At 37.3% G+C, this 21,810-nt stretch overlaps 1 protein-coding gene across 9 annotated transcripts in view; it reads right to left on the minus strand.

Annotated features, from left to right (window-relative positions):
- EPHA7 (EPH receptor A7) overlaps positions 1-21,810 on the minus strand; it is a 203,342-nt gene that overhangs the window by 159,652 nt on the left and 21,880 nt on the right. The window lies entirely within an intron of this gene.

The following is a 21,810-nucleotide window of genomic DNA, read 5'->3' on the forward strand; positions in this document are numbered from 1 at the left end:
CAAGTGCTTTAACTAAGATTATCACACTTTCTGTTTCAGTGTACACTACTATTATATTTAATCCTTTAAAATCCCTAAGGGAACAGCTCTGTGCACATACAATGCCCAGGTTCACTAGCACCATGTGCAAATTTCTGAAAACTTAGTGGCGTTAGCTGAGCAATTACAGCCCTGAGGGCTTGATCCAAACACACTGAAATAATAGGTGTCTTGGACCATGGATGTTGCATGGCCTGAATCATGCAACAAAGACAAGGCAAATGAGGAAGATCAAAGGTCCACCTAGACCACTTGCTTGTTTCTGACCATGACTTATGCCAGATGCTTACAAAAGGAAAGAAAGAGCAGGGCAGAGGCAGAGGGGACCCACACCCAACATCCAGGTGCTAGCAATCTTGAGCTATCAGCCATCTTTGTCTCTTTGCTTAATATTCCCTGACAAACTTTTATTTCATTAATTTATCAAATTATTTTCATAAACTATCAGACATCATCCAAGTGACTCTTCACCTGAATGTTAAAGCATGTTTTATTTCTTACAAGTATACACATTGCACGTGTATTCCACACAATTCCTTGCATAGCTGTAGCTTGTACAGATTCAGCCACACCAATACTGAGTCTGAGTAATGCTGACAGTAATGCCACTGCAGCAGACAAGTCTGTGTGGCTTTCAAAAGCCCAAGAAGCTGAGTAAATAACACATTCCAAACACTGACTATTAGAGGGTCTATGTGCAGGTGTCACTGACTATGTAGCCAGCTCAGGTATGTCATAACAAAGACTGCAGTATGGACACATGAGTAATTTCCATTGCATCTCACCAGCTGTCATGCATATATCCAAGAACACTGATGTTCCAAGGCATTTACAAAACTTTTAATTATCTGGAATGTTAGAATTCCTATTTGTGTCTTTTATTATCTTTATTTATTTGTCTCTGGGGTTTCAACTTCAAAAACTGAAAGGGAATAGAAAGAATGCTAATATAGCATGAATGCATCAATATTAGCACTTCTGTTTGGATGCAGAGTGCACTTTTGAAGTGATTTCCCAGTCATACCTGCTTACCATGTTTTGGTTCACATCAAAGTAGTCTCAGAGTATGTGAACTGGTTTGCTTTCAGAAGAAAATAACCAGAAGATATGTTCCAAGAGTGAAACTAATACACTTCAACCACAACTGGATCACACTAGACCTACCCCAAACAAACTCCCCCGAAATTTATTTAGTGCAGACATCAAGTCCAGAGGAGTAACTGTTTTGCTTTACGGATTCACTTGTATCATTCCATGCTCCTTGCTAGTGACACCATCATGAGGGGAAAACAAGAATTCTTTATCTGGAGAAGCTTTAATTGTTGGCTTTGATTGACAAATCAGTACATAAATTATGTAACAGATGTAGAACTGACTCAGCATCCTAACTGTGAACAATTTGTAACTCAAATGATTTATTTTTCTGTGCAAGTAATTCTTCAAACAGCTATGTATAGCTTGTTAAAAAGACAGATTCATTGATGTTGGTTCATCAGCGCCCAAGAAACTGCACAATTCTTTGAAAAAGAACAAGATACTGAAAGAGAAACAATGAAGGAAGCAAGTTGTTATAGTCACAAACAAAAAAAGAAAACAGAAAAAAAAGGGAAAAAAAAAAGCTGGTTTACAGAACTGAGGGGAGAAAAAGTAAACTCATATAAAGTTCAGTAACAGGCAATGGGTTCCGATTTGTCCTCATATAATACGTATGTAGCTCCCAGAAGAAATACTGTCCATGTTAGGGAATTGCCCTCACAGCCCATGGCAGAATTCAGTTTTCCACTTAAGGTGGTATTTAAGGCTTTCAGTTAGGCAGCTCTATTCAAAAATCATTCATTCTCAAAAGGATGGAATGCCAAGAAAGAAATAAAACGTATCTCAAGAAGGCGTGAAAGTCATGGCAATGGCCCAGGGGACAGCAGATATAGTCAGTGACAGAAATCATTCCCCGATATCTCCCTGGCCTCTGATACATTTCCATCTTCAGTTCTGCTACATTACTCAAAAGAATCCTGGTCCTCTAGTACCACTGTCCTTCTTCCTCATTCTTGCAATTTTCTGTGTTAAATATTAATATTTTTTCTGAATGATAAAAACACAAATATAAATAAATTTTAATTAAAGATAATTTTATAAGAAAAACAAAGATGGAACAAATTTAGAGAGTAGAGTGCCTGTGGAGGTCCCACTAGGAGTCAAGGAATAAGGCTAAACAATGGGAAACAAAACAGTCATGCAGTCCTCACTCAGGGATCAGTTCCTCCCCTTCTCTTCCCAATTTTATTCTAATTGCTCAGCCAGATGAATTCCCATTATGCAACCCAGCTCCTTATCACCAGTAAGCACACCAGTCCAACAGACCTACTGATCCGAAATGGGTTTCCTCTGAGACAGTGACAGAAAAGGTGCACAAAGAAAAAAGATTGGCCAACTCTGACACTGGATTTAAATACAAAGTCAGACTGCAACCTGGGCATCCTGAGTCCAACTTGAGGACTTCAGCAGGAAAAAAAAAGGGCTGTTGAGAGAGAAACAACAACAGAAACTGCAGCAATGTGATACAGAGTGGGAATATTTTTGGAGAAGTCATCCTAATTAATCCGTTGATCTCCACTGCCTAGCTGAAAACAGGCCACTGATTAAATATTCAGGATGTGATTTCTCCCAAGATTACAACACCTAAATTTCAGTGTCAATATGTTAGTGGTTACTTGCGTAATGAGTACCTAAGTTCTCACTGGAGTCTATGGAGACCCAGGGCTCAATTCTGAGCTGCCTAAATGTAATTGCCTAGTCCATTCTGAGAATGACTATCCTGCCAGGTCCTCAGCTAGTGGTCCTAAAGAGTATAGGTCTTCTGTGGCTCCCGTAACACATCTGCCAGCCCACACAGATGTCCTGTATACTATACACCACCTCAAGTAAGACCAAACAAACAATGTTTATGAACCCAGCCTGAGCCTCTTGCAAATGGTTAGTGGAATAGCTCTCCAGGTGACAACTTCAAAATAAATCCTGCTTTCAGTTACTTGTCCTGGCATGCCAACATATAAAGCATCCAGTCATAAAAATTACCAGTAATCTTCAAATGGCACCCAACTGCATAGCCTCATAAAATATCTCCTTATCTCCATATGTTTTCATATGCAAGCAGTTTATCTAGCATTCCATGATAGCTGGGTAGTGATGAGAAATAAGAACAGTAGATTATCCACAATTCTCTACCAGATCTGCCTCTATCAAGTACCAAATAGATCCATAGACATAGCATTGTAGAGCTTTTTATAGCTAGTCACACAAAGTCTCAGTGACTGAACTGAAATGAGTAATGTATGCCTACAGGGAATGAGACATCAAGCTGAGGTTGGCATATCTGAGCCTTTGAGTAGGGAACCGGTGTACTGTAACTAGTTATCTAAATTCAGAATAAAATACTGGTGAAGTTAGGTTGTTTACGATTATGTTAGGCTATTGTGACATTTATGTGGAAGATAATGAAAATTAATTTGATATGAATGCAAACGTTAGCTGTCAATTTACTGCATTACAGCAGCAGTATAGATAGAACACCCATTTGAAGAAAGTGAGCATGTCTATGTTTGTGGCTACGTGCGTACACATGTGCATGCTTTACAAGCATTCATATGTCAACAATATAAACCTCTATACTGACCTATTATGCATCCAAAAATTAATGGTAGGAGTAGCAAAGAGTTCAAGAGTTCAGGTGGAGCCAATTAGTTATTAGTGACTGAGGAAAGCTAAGTTATTAATGACTTTACCAAGTTAACACTAATTCTTAAAAGAAAGGGAAAAAAACCAACACCCTCTATTTGTCTTTCCATGTCTCATCTTTCTTCAAACTTTGGAACAAACTGACATATGACATAACCGAAATAGCAGATGCAAAGCCATATATTGGGCTTTTTGCCACTATATGCATGAAGCAACAATAAGCATTAATTATGGGCACTTCTGTGGGATCTGGGAATCCCTAATTAACAATCCACTTCCCTCATGACAAAGGGTGCCAACCCCTTTGCTCAGCCACTAATTCTGATGTTGAATTAATAAGGCATTTTTGGGCTCTTTTGGTTTCCTTATAAGGACCTTATAAGGCCCATAAGTAGTTGACACTCTATTCCGCATTTAACCTGCAGCTTTTAAGATATTTGATGATTACTGATAACTTTGTCAAAATAAAATGCCATTCAGAGCAAGGAGGACTAAGATGTAAAAGGAATGCAAAGCTCACTGGAATCTTTCTCAAATGCAGGGAGAGGTTTTGACTATGTGTACCCACGCACTTGACATCAGTGACACACAGGGTGACTTTATTGTACATATTTGCAGGAATGAGCCCAAATGTATATCATCACTGCCTGCATACTGGTTTACAATCAGTAAGGTACCTGACAAGTACCTCTGGATGGACTTAAACCAATATATCTTCCCATCTGTCCTTTGCACTTATGTTTTTCAAGAAGTACAGCCCATACTTAGTGCTGGGTTTTCAGTCATGAACATCGCACGTATTGTAGATTAGCAATCAAAAAAACTGTTTCATCAAGGTCTGAAAATGGGAGCTAGTCGAAAAAGAAATGGAATTTAATGTGAAAATACGTAATGCTAGCATTGCTGTACTGATTGGTTTTGGTTTTGGTTTTTGGGGGTTTTTTCTTTTTTTTTAGTACTGAATTCACTTACAGCCTCTGTTTTTTATTTGCAGTGAAGCTGCTATAAAATTTTCTGCCATCCATAGCTGGTTTGCAGAATTAAGGGCTACTGCTGTACAATTTAGAAATACAGATTCTTGACCTTTTCCATGATGATGTTTCTACAACATCCTTTGGCAGCAAAGCCCATAGTCTAATCAATCATATAGTAATTGTCCTAAAACTTCATATAATTTATTCCCAACAGTGCTTAAGCACATAGCATTTTTATTTATGACCCTTGGCATATGAAAATAAAATACTCCTTTTCTCTTTGTAACACTCTATAACAGATTGGCGTTTTTATATAGAAAAAAAAAGAGTTCATGTGTTCTGCCCTGCTTTAAAAAAAAAAAAAAAAAAAAAAAAAGCAGAAACACCAAAATCTCACAATCTTAAGAATGAAGACAACAAATGCCAAGTCATGCTGGTAAATGAGTAGCTCCCACTAATATAAAGAAGTGAGACACCTCTTTCAGATGAGAAAATCAGAAGAGAACAGGGGACAAAGAAAAACATCAGACAGACTCAGAATGCAAGAAGATTATGTAGGGTTTATGTGGTTTTACTAGTAAATCAAATCCAATAACACAAAACTTGAGGAAGGGATTGACTTTTGGTATTATCTCAGTCTATATTGTTCAGCTAAAGATTCGACAGGTATATAGTCCATTTACATGCAGCTCTTTGCATATGCAGCAAAATTTATGTCTCCTGCTCAAGTTTTATACCAGTTCTGTTAAACTTAGAAGATTGATTGCACTGCTGTTCTCATGAAGGTCAAATAGGTGATGAAAACTTCTGCTGCTTTTAGTTGTTAAATTTCTGGACAGACACCTTAATTCTGTGGGGTTTAGGTTTGCTTTATTAAGGCTGTAGCCTTAAATACTTCAGTGGGATGGGAAAAGGCAATTTTTCTGCAGAAAAGAGTAACATAACATTTGGCAACCCATACATCTGCATTATCTCCTTAATTTTCTCTTTTCATCAAAGACAGATTAAAACTGAAATAATTTTCTTTATTCTTCATTTCTTTAAATAAAATTATATTACATTTTCAAAGAACTTGAGTAAGTTTTCCATTGAAGTACCTATTTCTTGAAAGAAGATGACCATACTAACTTGCTCTCATAATAATTCATTTTATCTTTTCTAGCTTCTCATTTTTATATCAGAGGATCTGTATACTGTTCTTCCAGGCTTTCTAGCATCTTACTGCCTCATCTTCTTCAGACTGACTTCCTGTCACTGAGTACACTGAACCTGTCTGCCAATTTTAAATGACTATTCCCTCACCAGGGAACATAATATAATTTTTCACTGTGTCTGTCTTCATAGGCCCTTGTTCTGAAGAAACTGAGTTGACAACAATATGTGTACAATGTCCTTATGTCACATCATGAAAAGTGTTTGAAAAGATAAATTTAGTCATTATTTTCAGACATTGTTCCAGCTGGTTGTGTATGTTTAAATATGAGCAAAACTCGAAATACTGGCTTTTCTTGAAAATTAATTTATTCAAATGTCTATAAGCCTAATGTCTATTTTGTATCCTTCTCTTTGCAATGGTAACAATCAGACTTGAAGTAGCTTTCATAGGAAGAGTTGCAGAAAGGTGGATACTCTTTCAACTTTCATTAGTCATGATGAGGTATGGTACAGCCCAAAAATTTAGTTTTTCTGACCTCTGTTCTGTTCTAAACAGACATTGAAGTAAAAGTGGGACAAAACCACACCTGATTTTATTTCACTTTGAAATGTCATTCTACTACTCTGTTAACTACAGTAGATAATTGGCCATTTTTGCAAGCTAAACAGTTTTATTCATAGAAGAAAATTTAGAAGTAGCATTGCTCAGGAATAAGGGTACTAAGTTGAAATTTGTATTTGGGATCTATCTCCCACTTTGGCACTTAAGAGCTTTGTGGCCATAGACAACTCACTTAATTTCTCTTGTTTTCTCTATCTTCTCTGGTTAGATAATGAGCAATAGGAGCAAAGGGGGATACATTCCCATTCACACTAGCATCTCAGAATCAAGTGATTCCTCTTCTCGAGTCTGGCTGAAACTTGTAGGCATTAATACACTAAACAGCAACAACAGCCTTCAGCAAAATCTGTGCAATTTCAGAAAAATTTACACTGCTCAAAGGAAAATATCACGAGGATAGAGAATACTTTCTAACAGCCGATAGAATTAAATGGAAGTACTGACTTCTCTACACCTCCACCTAAACAAGCATGAAATGATAAAGTGGAAAAGAACCTTGCTGTCAGCCATAGGATATACCTAACAGACAGGCACATTGAAGATAAACATTTTATTCTTCCATCTTTTTTCTTTTGGATTTCAGGAGAGGGTTGTGGAAGTAAGAGGGTAGACAAGGGGCTTTTATTGATTTTGTGTGCTATACTTGCTACTTATTAAGAGCCGTGGAAACTGCCCATAGCTATCTTTTTCCATGGTTTTTTTGGCTGCTCCTGTCTTTGTTCATCTCCTGGAAAAGCAGTTCCTCCAAGGACCACTGCTACAACAGCAGCAGACACACAAGTCATATAAATGAAGACAGTAAGAAATGTGTAAAAACTTCACAATATTCTGAATTCTCCTATTAATCAACACCACAGACACTTAAAAAGGTGAAGACCTCCAACCCACAATACCTACAATTAAGACCGTCCAAAAGCTCATAGATGGCAAGAGAGATCCCATAGGATCAGGCTGTAAAAGACTGCCTTGTTTTTAACTGTGGGTCTTTTTTTCAACCAGAGTAAGACTCATTGCAAGTCTCTTTTAAGAATTTGCAATGGTGTCAACAACAGCGGCAGTAGAGACAGCAGCTTTCCAAGCATCTGTCGTGTCAGCGCTAGGGCCATCAGCATAAACAGATTGTGCTAGAGACAGTTGTCCCACGTGAATCAGTAAGACTCAGCCAATTCTTTCCATTCTGTACTGATCGCTGGCGAAAAGGATTTTCTTTGAATTGAAGGATAAATGTTATAAGTGTACAAAAAACCTCAGCATGTTTTATGACTTACTTTCCCTGAATTTTTCCTGATAATGCACACCAATCTGATAAATATTCCCTGAGGAGCACCATGCATTTTGCCTGTCCAGACACACAGGGAAATAAATAAATTTTAAAAATCAGCCTATGGATGACTAAATATTGATGAATATGGTGTGAATTCTGAGGCAGGTTCTCCCCTCCCCTGTCTTCCACTTTCTAATTTACAGAGTCTGCAGTATTTAGAGTCACAATGTCAACCAAAGTCAGAAGAAATAGAATTCTAGAAAGCATTACAACCATCATTAGCACTCTCTATCCTGACTACTTATCAGACACATATAAATCTTGATGCCTATGTGACTCACTATGATGAAATTAAATGAGAGCAAACAGAGCAAATGCATGTCTACTGCTTTTATCTCTAACCTAGTCAGACAGTCATCAATATATTTGAGCTACAGCAATATATTCTGTAATATTTCAGAATATTGTTATCATTTTATTAAACCAAGTATCTTTAGTATTTACTCCTTGTATACCTCCATAGTTTCCTAGCAGATAAGCTCTCTCCAGCACTGACTGGATGATCCAAAATTTCATACAACAACCTCACCTGCTCCCTTTTCTTAGAAAAAAAATATATAATTTATTTTCAAATATACATTTAAGTTATGCTTAATATGGTTCAAGGAGAACTAAAATCAGCATGCACAAAGGCAAGGGAGCAAAGCAGGTAGAGTCGGTAAGAATGTTAAAGCATGTGGTATGCCTGTTCATAATTGCATGTATTGTAAAAGCACAGGAGCTGTACATTCACACCAAATCAATCCTCCATTTACCCTCAGACATTTTAATCTGTTTCCTTAAAAGGACAGGTGCTGATAAAGATTTGAAACAGAGACCGAATTAAGAAAATGACAAGAAAAAAGAATCCCTGCTGCTACAAACCAGCACTCTCACTGGGATTGTATTTCTTGAATATTCTTCTTCGAGGAGAGAAGAGTATCGGTTTTTGTATTTAGCCAGGGAAGGTGACAGACTGAAATCAGAGTTGCTAAAACCAAGGCAGGTAGTGTGAAATCTAAGGAAGTACAGAACTGAGAACTTAAAAAGAGGAAGGGGGTTAATATTATTTTTCATCTTTAGAAAATCAGCCCATTATTCCAACTGAGCTAACATGCTCACCTGTATTGCAGGATTACAAGGAAGCTGAAGACAAAGGTTTCATTCACAACTCTACCCTTTTACAAGAGATAACCTCCTGTGCAGATGTAAAGTCAAGTCACATCTGATTAAGTTCACTTCTCCTGTGACAGTGGACAACACTTTTGGAATCAAAATAGAAAGAAAAACCTTGATCTTGTATCGGTTGGTGCCTGCACATCGTTCAGATCAAAATTTAGCATAGCAAAGTGATACATGTAGTTACAATTATGCTAAAAATCGTGATGAAATTTATAAACTTCCTTTTCATTTTCACCTCTACCTAATAAAAATACCAACTCTTTCTAACAGAAGGTTGTGAAATATCTTTAAACATCACTGATTTTCCACCATTTATTTTATTACAGGACATGTTTAAAATAAATCACTACCTATGTTGCTTTGAAATGTACCTCTTCTTGATGTCTGTCTTATCCACGATGCCTCTGATTTGTGACATCACAATTAGCTGTCATGGAAATGAATATGAGATAATAAGCAGAATACTTGGGGTCAAATCCTGGAGCAATTAAACTAAGATACATGTTATTCACTTCAGCCAGGCTAAAATTCCACCTTTTAACTTCAGCCAATGAAAATCCAGTGGGAATAAATGAACAGAATATGGCATCCAGTTTTTATGCAACATTTGATAAATAAATTCAGCAGGAGGTTTGGCATTTGTTTTCATGGAAACATGGACAAACCTACCTCATGCAAATAAGCTGTGGAGGCAGAAGAGCATGCATACATTGGGATATTTTGTAGAAAGTGATGCTTTCCAGAGAAAACTTATGATTTTAGGAATTTATTAGTTGTTCCAGTGGCCAAATTAGAAGGGATCACTCTACAAATAGAAAATTATTTTGTTTGTTGCTGAATTACACATTATTTTGTTTTGTTCTCAATTTCTAGCAATGTGCTGTGAGATATTAACTCTTTGTGTTTACTGAAGCAGCAAGGAGGAATATGAGACTTTTGACCATGTTAGGGAGCTATCTTTTACTACATCACTTCATTTTCTAAGTTTATCAAACTACATTTAATCATTATTTCAAATTGAAAATAATAATGTAAAATTACTATACCTATGATACACTAATTAGCACCTACCTCAGAACTGTAGCAAGAGAAAAGAAAAAAGTGAAACGTAAGACAGAAAGCTGACGCTACAGATATTTTTAATCTGTTTCTGGCCTGATACATTAATATTGCTCATTTATCACAGAAAAGTAGCATGTGTGCTGACCTAGCACTGCAACTTTTTGCAAATACACAATAGCCAGATACTAATGGCTTTGAATGCTATTAGTGTATTGTGGTGAGAATAAACGTATCAATGAGTTTTTAATGACTTTAATGGATGCCTCTGTGCAGCAGCAAGGACCCGCACAAACATAATACACTGTGTTTTATTAATAAAAGAACAAGCATTTTTTCCTCCATCAAGATGATCCTCTTAAGGTCTGAAGTACACCATAGGTGATAGCTTTGCGACAAAAATAGAAAGACATTCTCTTAGCCCTAAAAGAATACTCCCTAGAAGGCATTACTTTCTTCCTCTGGAGCAAGCAGATTACTTTGGACTCTCCCACAGCCCCAAACAAATAGCCCACATCTGAAAAACACATCTCAACAAAAAACTTTAAACTCCCTGCCTAATGAACGATGGGCATACAGAAAGGTTAACAACAGGAGGTCGATTTCTACTTATTTGCACTGGAGACTTTAAAATATGACCATTTCCATTTTCCTTTTTGATTATCCCTTATCAGTTATTATCTTATTTTAGTATCCTTAACTACACAGCATTTGTCAAACATCAGAAGTGTTTGACAGCTTACCCTTTAAAAAATTCAAGAAAAGAAAACTGAAATATATTTCTGCAGGAGCTGATACTGTGCAGCAGCAAATAGGCATAAAGCTCATGATAACACTACAAGAGCTGGCACTTCACACAATGAGACAAATTCAGATTTATTTTATTGTCCAGCATAACTTTACTGAAATCCTGTACTTTATTTTTAGCACAGAATTAAAAGTTACCCTTTCTGTTTCTCCCCAGTGGTACAAAGAAATTCAGTGAATGATGGGGTATCACCAGGATAGAGCATTTTAGTTAATACAGCAGAGCAGGAGCTGATCATTCCAGCAGTGTTAGATGTCATAACATAAATGAGCAGCAGCAGCAAGGCTGTAAACTTCTAGGGCTGTATACTGAGAGTACTGTGCATTACTTAAGTGGAAGTAAAAAATTACATGCAAAGTAGAAAATGCAGTGGAATACAGTTCTGAAATAATGAGATCGGTATTGCATATCCAACAATTTATTCCCATTTAGCAGTCAGTGGTAAAGAGACCAGACTTTGCAACTCATAGTTAAACATCTCATTTGCAAGCTGAGGATCATCGTGGTTTTCACATGTAGTTGTTCCTGATTAAATCCATGCAAACAGAATAAGACTTGTTCCTGTTTAGTTTAAATTGCTTTTAAACCTAGATTCTCCTTGACATGCTTGTTCTCCACCAACAATTCCTGTTTTATCCTGCACTCTTCAGCATGGAGGAACAGGTGTGCCCTGACTAGAAACCTGCTGCTCATTGTAGAAGGGTATTTCCTTACTCTTAACCTAAATTTTGCCCATAGGGAGACTCCAATTACACAGACGTTGGAATTCATGTCCTGTGCTCCCTGATGTGCTGCATACAAGGAGCTGTGAAAGAGCCGTACCTCATGCACTCAATGTCCTCCGCAGTCCGGCCATTGAGGGTATTTTACACACCCAGGCTGTAGCAAGATTTCACTCCAAAATGGCCTCTACAGTCATATGGGAGAGAGACAACCGTCCATGCTTATGGTCTGCTTGATGAATTCGGTAGCAAATATACTTAGTTTGCAAGAAAAAGAATGGTTTTGCTATTCACCAGCCATACAAACTCAGTCTTTACTTCATGCTTTTTGGAATTTCAAAGCCCCAAGAGGCTTCTCTCCGCCCCATTCCTCATCAGTGGTAACAGTGTTTCCACAAGTTAAATTATGTCCTTGATCACACCTATGCAACAAACACACATTCTCCCACACTTTGAGACACTTTGTCTATGATGGTTTTAAGATACTCAAAGTCATTATGGCTATGCTATCACAACTTCCTAAGCAATCCTGTGGCTGGTGTATGGGATGAGCTAGGATCCTTGGTTTACTCTTTTGAGATACACTGATTCATCAGAACTGAAGGCATGTTTTTTAAAAATCAGCAAAAGAATCCCAAACTGATCTGACTGAATACGGAAAAGATAACTTTGCAGTTGTTTTAACTGTGGGTTTTAATGCGGGCTTCAGAATCAAAGTATGCTCGTTCATAGTAAATTGCCAATTCCTTTTTTTTTTTTTTTTTTTTTTTTTAATTCTTAATCCTAACACAATTGACAGCCTATTTTAAATTCCAGTTCTAAGAATCACATGGTTTTGTTGTCAGTGTTGTTTCTGAACGAGCATATAAACTCTAGCTTGAGGAAAAATGGCTTCTAGTCCTTGCAATGGTAGAAAACAGTTTGGAAAGATGATCCAACTACATTTCAGAGACTGGAAAGATGCATTCACAGAGGTTAAAGAGTAATGATGATTTCAGATATTCCTGATTTTGTGAGGAGCAAATTAATTTCAGCTACATGAGCTATGCAAACCTATCTAAAGGTTAAGAAATTACAAAACCAGATCAAAACGAAACAAAAAACCCCAGTAAATTCCCAGATTCAGAACCCTTCTTCTACTGAACTCATCTTTTAATCTCCAGTTTTGCAGGTGCTTCAGGATGGTGGAGAGAGAAAAGAGATATTCGAACTTGCTTAATGTGAAGCACAGAGCTCAATCACCTTAGGTCCGGATCATAAATTTAAATTGTGTCTTTTTTTTTTTCCAAAGTAATATTACACAGTTTCTGCTTCTCTTGCCATGTGGATAAAACACAGTGAAGCCTTTTGTCTGAGTAGTACAAAAATCTAAGCTTTGTCATACCCTCTGCCATTTGAGGAGAAAGAGGAGCAGCATGCATCAGGGAAGAGGAAGAACTCACCTTATTGTCCTCCACTAAATAAGAATATGGACACACTTACAAATGAGCCTTTTTTTATTATTTATGAAAGTTATTTCTACAACATTTACTATTGATATTTAATCTATTAAAATTGTTATCTTTTTGTGTGTGAAAGGCACTTTGAAAACTGTTATGAAAAGAACAAAACAGAAGCAGGAAGTAGACCTTAGCTCTTATGAAAGACAAAGACATTCTCCCAGTCACTTGAAGGGGACAAGGTCAGGCCTCACCTTTATTCTCATGCATTTGCATTATTGACTTTATGAAACAAAGGCAAAGCCCTAAGTAAAGAACTCATCATGCAAACCAAGGATGCCTTCATGATCCTGTGTCATGAGTGATGGCAGCTCCCAGCCATGCACCACACACTGGCTAAGACACTGGCTATTTACACAGCATTCAGATACCACTTTGCTGTGGTATGTGAAACATTAAATGCTGTGCCTACCACAGTGATGAAAACTCCTGCTTTACACGTATGTTCATGTGTTGACACATCCACTGCTTGGCACTCTGGAGTACAGTGCAGAGGCAGAGAAACATCTTCATCCTCAAGCTCAGCCACCGTCCAAAATTTTGCCCTCAGATTGCATCTCCTCATGTGTCTGCCATCCTTAATCATCAACATACCCTCCTATTCCTTCTCCTCAAGGATATATCCCCAGGCTTCAGTTTGACAGCAGGTGTTTTAAGCGGTTCAATGTTTTGTGTGGGTGGACCAATTTATATTACTGACTTAAAAAAAAAAAAAAAAAAAAGCCAAATGGATAGCCTTGTTAGTATACAAAAGAATAAAGTGATACATTTAATTGAGATATTTTTTTTCCACATATGGCAAATTTTGTTTGTTGTAAAATCACATATTCCATTATTGGTAGGTTATTTACAGTATTTCTGATCTGCCCAACAAAATGGTACATGGTTTAACTGTTCTCTTTGAGGTGATTTTTTATTAGTCATGTAATCCATTCTCCCACTGATTGGGGAAGATGACTCAGTACTAAATATTCTGTCTCCTCATACAATTGATTTTTTTGTGCTTTTTTTCTTCCAATATTATTTTCTCCAACAGAGTTTTGCTGGCTAGTCTTTATTAGTATAAATCATCTGCAGATGTGCTAGAGATTTCACACTACAGCTTCAAAGACCTTTTTCTAGAAACTCTGGAGAAGAAAGCAATTTTTCATACCTAATTCCATTCTTCTCTTCCCCACTGATGTAACTGTCAAAGAAAATCACAGCTATGCTGACAGCGCAATACAGAATGAACTCAGATCCATACAGACTATTTCTGCAGAGGCCCAGAGTCCAGAGGTGAAAATTATCCATTATTATAAACAACAGAACTGGCCAAAAAATTCTGCTGTTGAAGACCTCACCCCTTACGGATGAGATTAATCAGAGGCAAAATCAACCTAGCTCCAAGCAAGAACATCAGATTCCCAGTCCCTGCCAGGTTTCCCCCACGAGAGCCGCCAAACACGGCAATAATGTCACTAGCAAGCCAGCTGTTGGTATCACCGGGCTTATTCTTGCCTTCAGACAGCAAGAGAGACACCACCAACCACCTCCCCACACCCCCACAGCTCACAGCTAGCTGTGTCACTACCCTCCTAACAAATCTTCTGCTGACATTTAGTCCAAAGCATCTTTTGTTTTAAAGGGGAAAAACAAAACCAAACAAAACAAAACAAAAAACAAACAAAAAAAAAAAAACACAAAACCACCACACAACAAAACAACCCACAAACAAACAGGAAGGTACATTAAACCAAAGACTTTCATTTTATATTATTTTTGGATCACTTCCTCGGCGACCTGGCAATGCAAAGCTAGCATTTTGCAAACTTTCAACTAGATCAAGAACAATATTCAATAGCAACAGGATGAAATGAATCAATCTGCCCATGGCTTAATTCACAAAGGCAAATTTCTTTCAGACTTGTCCCAGAAATGGGAAACAAACTTCTGTACTTCAGCTGGAGGAGAGGGCAGAATTGGGTCAGTTTGGTGGGGTTTTTTTGCATTCTACACTTTTCATAGGGTAAAGCCTGACAAAGGGACAGACTATCAAAACTGAGCCAGAAATAAATCGATTTACAGCAGTGCAGTAAAATCAAAATGTGGCTCAATCTGGTTATTGCTCAATATAACTTACGAAAGAAATGGGTCTTTGTAAAATCTTAAACATATTAATTTGCTTGCTTAGCAGTTTTAGGGCTTGTTAAAGGCCCACTAAGGTGCTCATTGCTTTCAATGCTCTGGCTCATTGCTCTTTCCACACTGTTCAGTAGCTGGCTGAGATTCTGTATTTCAGAAATTTTCTTCTAACTTCAAGGAATTTCAGAATGATTGCAGAATGGACTGAATATAGGATTTGTGGGGGGTGGAGGGAAAATCTGAGTTAATCTATCTGGACAAATTAGTCCTATCAGATACCCCATTAAAATCAGTACAAACTAAAAGCACCCTTTTAATCATCTGAGCTACATGACTGAGCCATCATACGTCACATCCAGCACACCAGTAACCAGAAGCTGATGAAATACAGTGCTGCACTTCAAACAAAATCAATCACTAATTTCTTAAAATTTCATCCAGAAAACTAGCAAACTTATTTCTTTTTTTTTTTTTTTTTTTTTTTAAATCCCATCTAATGAAAGTTAATATCAAGCAAAGGCACACAGAAAAATCTCTTGCTGATGAGTTGCTAAGTAAATCTGTTACTACATGAAACATGTTCACATCTTTAATAGGTACAAACAAACACAACTGATGGGAAGAAAATAATCAATAAAATAGTTTCCAAAAATCCTAAAACTGTTTATATTAAGATCAGATCTGAATGATTTCAATCAGATGAAGAACTGTTCTGGTATTTCTCATCTTTGCCAGCTTGTCAGATAATTGCCTCCCAAGTAACTCCGGTGAGCAGGTTTTCTCAGTTCAACCATTAACTCATTCTTTGAAGGGAAAAAAAATTAAAGCCATGGCACTTGGAGATCTTTTTCAAAATGACAGTTATGGATTGAAGCCTGAAAGGTGCTAAACATACTACAGTCATCATTCAAATGTATTTTTAAAACCAATACTGTAGCATAATAGAGAGTTTTCTAGTTTTCTGTTACCTGCTGTTGTATTCTGTACACAGCAGGGAAAAACATGGTTGTATGAAGTTCATTGCTGGATACAGCTGAAAATTTTGATTAATAATGACGACTCATCCTGCATCTGCACTTTATTACCATAAGTCATTATGCTCATCTTTCATAAGGTAAGCACACATGAGCCAGAATTACAGCTAATTTACAGGGAAAAAAAATAAAAAATAAAAAATCAAAGTACATTTTTCCTCCCATGCATGATACATGTTTATGTGCTTCCTTGAATCATATACACAGGCTGCGGAGAAACACCACTGTGCCTTAAAAAGAGCCATAGTGTGTCAACCCAGAGTTACAACAGATGTTTGACATCGGCTTTTACACAGGAGGAGCGTGGATGCATCTGTTCATAAAAGTCTGTGGAAGGTTTGGGGATCTATCTGGATTAAATGTGCTGTATAAATATACAGTTATCATCAGTATGCTTCTGTCTTAGAAAAATTTCTGGCAAAGTGGAACCTATGAAAACTGTTTAACTTTCTGTAATTAAAAAAATATTAGAATAATCATGTTTCACCATGACAAAATATTACTGGAGACAAAAGAAAACCTTAACCATTGCTTGTAACAGGCCTTTCAAAATAAAAATGATATCCATGAAAGTGATATTTTTTTCTACTTCTGTGATATATTTCCTTTCATGAATGTACATTGCAAAATAAACACCATTCTTCATTGTGTTCTAAAAATGTCTGCTTTGAACTATTTAAACTTTTAATTACTCACTGTTTTATCAGCATAAATAAAATTTGCTCACTGACCCATATATTTCTTATCTGACTGAACTGAGCTACTTCTCCCAGATCATTTAGTGCAGGTTAGCCAGGCTTTGTGAGCAGCGTATAATGATATGCAAACTAAAACCATAACTATGTCAATTTAAGGTCAAAAAGGCCTATTTGTGGTTATTATGGAAATCAGTTTAAATGCGAGGTGGCTAAACAATGTGTCTTTGCGTACTGGCTCAGCAAAAAACCACAAACAACCTGCCAACATCTGCTTTTTGAAGTGTCAGATAACATTATTTCCAGGATGACATCAAGGGCCTTCATTGGCTATGCATAAGGTCAGTGAATATTAACTTCATTTACACTTGGCTGAGAATTGGCTGGTGCCAACAATAGAGGTTTAGATCCTCTGCTGAGCAGGGTTAAAAACTGACAGAAAGCTGCCATTGAGGAAGATGGATGATCCTACTAGCTGACCCTATTCCTCCCCAAGTGTCACAGCTTTGGCCTCTTTTCTATCTCCACAACAAAAGACCCTCTCTGAGCTTCCCAGTGGCCTTCAGCTTTATTGGTGCTAACAGGCCCAGACATTTTCATCGATTGGATTCCCTACCTCTTAAACACAAGAGCTTGCCCTTCCTGGCTAGCCAAACCTTGGCACAGATGTCTTTTTTTGTAATTGCTTCTCTGCTGTCTGTTGGGAAGGATGCAATCGGACAGGCGAACATCATGTCAACACAGAAAATGCTTCAGCATTTATCTCAGTTTCCCAATGGCATTTTAAGGAAAGTGATACGCTGTTTGCTGGGGGGGGCGGGGGGATGTTTAACCCTTCAACGGCTCAAAGTGTCTAGATGCAGAAAAAGAAGTTGCTGTAATGTGGTGGTAATAAAATTCTAGTGCATTTGCCCTACACACAGTTCACAAATTATGAATTATTTTTTTCCAATCAAACTATTTGAGATACACATATCTAAATGCACAGAAATCAGTTTAGTGTTATTACTGTGTATGCTTCTATGCCAAATCCTCAAGGGGCTTCTCAGTCAAGTTCAAAGTATACATTTTATAAATAATAAGACTTGAATAGTTAATAATGTAAACATTTGTAGAATTTCCAGCCTATTTAAATCTGAGGCCTCAAATTTAATAAAAATCACAAAAAATACCTTGGGACCTTAAATGGATTAGAACATATCTATTACATGGAACGAAAACAATCAGACCTCTTCTAACATTTGAATGACAGAATGACCAAAGAAAGGATATAAAGGAAACGTAACAGGGCTGAATAGAATACTTTCGTGTTGAAGAAAAACAAAACTAATGTTGTTTTATTTTCTTTTTTAAACATCTGCTACTGGACATTGCTGGCAAAAAAAGTAATGGATTTGACATGGTACTCGTTTGATCCAATACAGCAATTCCTGTCTTTCTGAATACACCATGGAAACACCCAGCCTTCTATCATAATTTATATATTTGCCCAGATTCTGGGCTGCACTGCATGTACTCTGTGCCAGGCTGATTGTGCAAAGCCACCCTTAAAGGTATTACAGCTGCCCAGAGAACTGGTCTCCCACTAGGTGCAATCAACAGGATTATAGTAACCCTTGCTCTGCCTGACATAGGTTTATAGCCAGAAGTGAAGGAACATGGATGAAACACCCCTGTTAAAGCCTATGGTTCAAGTTATCTAGCAGGGACTGGCACAACTCTCAGAACTAAGGATGATCTAAAAACCATTCATATAAAAACTAGTGGGGAAAAAAAAAAAAAAAAGGGGGGGGGGGGGCAGGGAGAAGGTGACAGGGCACCAAAACTTATTTTTTACAGAGCTATGGGTTTTGTAGTAAACATTATGGAGTAATTCTCTCAAATATTAAAGTAGAAATGCCAGATATAGGGGAGTTCACAAAGGTGGGGAAAAAAACATAATCCAGCCTGGCAGTACAGCCCATAACAGTGAATGGAACTATCAGCCACCAAAACTACCTCTCTGCCATGACGTAGTGTGACAGGATGCATCAAATTATTTCAGTTTTTCAATGTTTGTAGTTATAATTAAGGGAGGGGGTTGGAAGGAGTGGTAGGTCATCACGTTAAAAAGGCAAACATTTTCTGTTGGGGGAGAGGGAAAATGGCACCATTTTCAAACTAACTGCAATCAGAAAGGAAGTTTACCTCAGTCATAAAAATAGTAGAAAAGAAAACCCAGTCATAATTCAGCCATAAAATGAAAAGATGTACTATGAAAAAATATGTGTGAAAGTAGCTGAAGTGATTTTTGAAAATACAGCAATACACATATTTCTTGGAATGATATGTTTATTGCATACAGCCTATTGCAGTATAAAATAATGCAATTGTGTGATTGTACACCAAGACTCATGATGACTTTTTTTCTCTTTTTTTACACTGCTGGTAGAAAATTTTGCCACAGTAATGAGGAAAACACACATTTTTCATATTTGTAGTAACTCCTATTAAACAAACTGCTTTTAGCAAGGACTGCAAGACTGGGCCTTTGCTCTTTGTGTTAATAACAGATGGTTATGACATGGGGCCAATTCCTGTTTTTCTTACTCTCACAAGTAGTCTCAAGGGGCTAATTATTTTTTATTTTTTTTTACTAATAAAGCAAGCAAGATACTACCCAGGGGAAAATAAGCAGTTTTGCAACAAAGACTTTTGCAGTCCCCTTTTCCACTGAGTAAAAAAAAGTAGGGAGCTCTGCCTCTTCAGTGCATCCTGCAAGCCTTGAAGGAAACATTAAGGCACCCCAGTTGCAGGTACTTGGAAGGAACAGGGATAGAGGGAACTGGCACATAAGTATGAAATGATGACAGCTCTCAACAGATTTCCCCAATATGCTTTAGAAACCGCTATCAGGGATGGAGATTGGCAAGGGATCCCCAGCATCACACTACTTCCATCTGGACTGGTGGAACTATAGCATCTCCAAAAGCAGATAGCTACAGGGATTTTAGAGAGACAGATATGACAGATCCATTTTTTAACCTACAGAGCTTTCCCCCCATGGATAATCACAGGAAAAGGGCTCCAGTCAGAAGATATTCTTCTCTTCCATCACCTTAATGAACAACTCTCCTTTAGTTAACAAATCCAAGTCAACCATCATATATTTGTAAGCATATTCTGAAAATTAAAATGAAGAAAAATTATGAGAAATAAGTACCTGTGAAGCAGGTGCTTATCATATGCTGAATGTGACCAGGGTGTTCACCTGCACAGGAAAGTATCATCTCTCTATATGGGATATACGGTCCATAAACTGCCATACTGTGTTTATCTAACGACTACCACTGTTTTATGATCACATGCCCAGCGCAAGAAGCAGGAGGAGCTGAGCCTTCCCACAGGGCATAGGCTACCCAGCCTAGTGCAAGTGTAATTTGTATGTGACACACAAAGGGCTTGTTATATCCTCCTCTAAAAGGATATGTGAGGGTACCAGAATCTGGTTCTTCATTTCACTACCAAGTCAGGGAAATGGAGGCAACTGGTACGACCACAGATATTTAAAACTTGCTTCCGAAGAGATTGTACAGATTGCAAGATTGAAAAGCCTTATCCATCTCTGCATTTCAGTGTAACAAACTAGAGTCTGGGGATTTTCTACTACCTAAAGAATAAATTACATTAGTATATATGCATTAGGTAAGTACATATAGTACTTTATAAAGCAACATCAAAAATATTGTTTCAACCTGAATGCTTAAGCACCTCAGTCACTCACAACTAGAAACAGCACAATGACACGTTACCAATATTTACCAGACTAAACTAAGCTCTTCCTAAGTGGTGACCATGGTGCTAGAAAGTTAAGGTTTAAGTTACAAATCAAGTGAAACAAGGATACATAAAAGGATATCCTTCTTTTCTAAAGAAGGGCAGCCCGAGCAAAAGATCTTTTTGTGTATGTGGAGCCAATCTGTAATGTTTTTATGTGTTCAGATGACCTGAGCAGCCTATTTGTGCATAGTTCCAGAACATATCCATCAATCAATGTCAATATTCTTCCAAGATCCACTTTGACTGGCAACTGACAGTCAGTTATCTCCTGAATGTTAATTAATAATGAATACCCTTGTCACTGCTTAAATACACAAAATGTCTTTAAATGGTGGAATTTAAAAAATGAGGTTTGTTCTGTGAGAACAAGGACTGTATTTTCATTAAGTCCTTGTATTAAGGAGAGAAATGAAATTCCTCATTTAAAGATTGCACATCATTTGTGCTATCAACATGTGCTTTATTTTCTAAAAACCACTCATGTCTACTCATGTCATGAAATTATGAATCTCATGTTCCTAGATACATGATTTTTACAACAGTAATGCACAATACAGTGTGTAGCTCTACATATGACAGAAAATCTTTAAGATAAAAGATCAAAAGTAGGTATGTCATTGTCTCCTCCTCTGTCGCACTCATCCAGGAAAAGGGAAAAGTGTGTTTTAAAAAGATGTTATTTCTCTCCCTTCTTCACTGACATTATTCCCTAGCAATTCCACTGACAAGACTTTTTTAATAATAGGCCAAATAGAGACTTATTTCAACTGACAAACTAAAGCAGACAGACAAGCATATACATTGTAAAGCCAAAGAATTGCCCTTTTTAATCAGAAAATTAAGTGATACGCAACATGATAAGTGAAGGTGAACAGAAGAGACAGTCACATATTAGAATATTCAGTCTGCACTGGGGGACATGATTTTCAACACTGCTTATAATTTTAAGCACATGATACTTTCACACTTCCCAGTAGCAGACTGCAGATTAAATCTGGCTGAGGCTTCCATAGGTGAGATAATTAGGTGACAATGTGGAG

Source organism: Athene noctua, chromosome 1 (assembly GCF_965140245.1).
Source record: "Athene noctua chromosome 1, bAthNoc1.hap1.1, whole genome shotgun sequence".
NCBI classification, from domain to species: domain Eukaryota; kingdom Metazoa; phylum Chordata; class Aves; order Strigiformes; family Strigidae; genus Athene; species Athene noctua.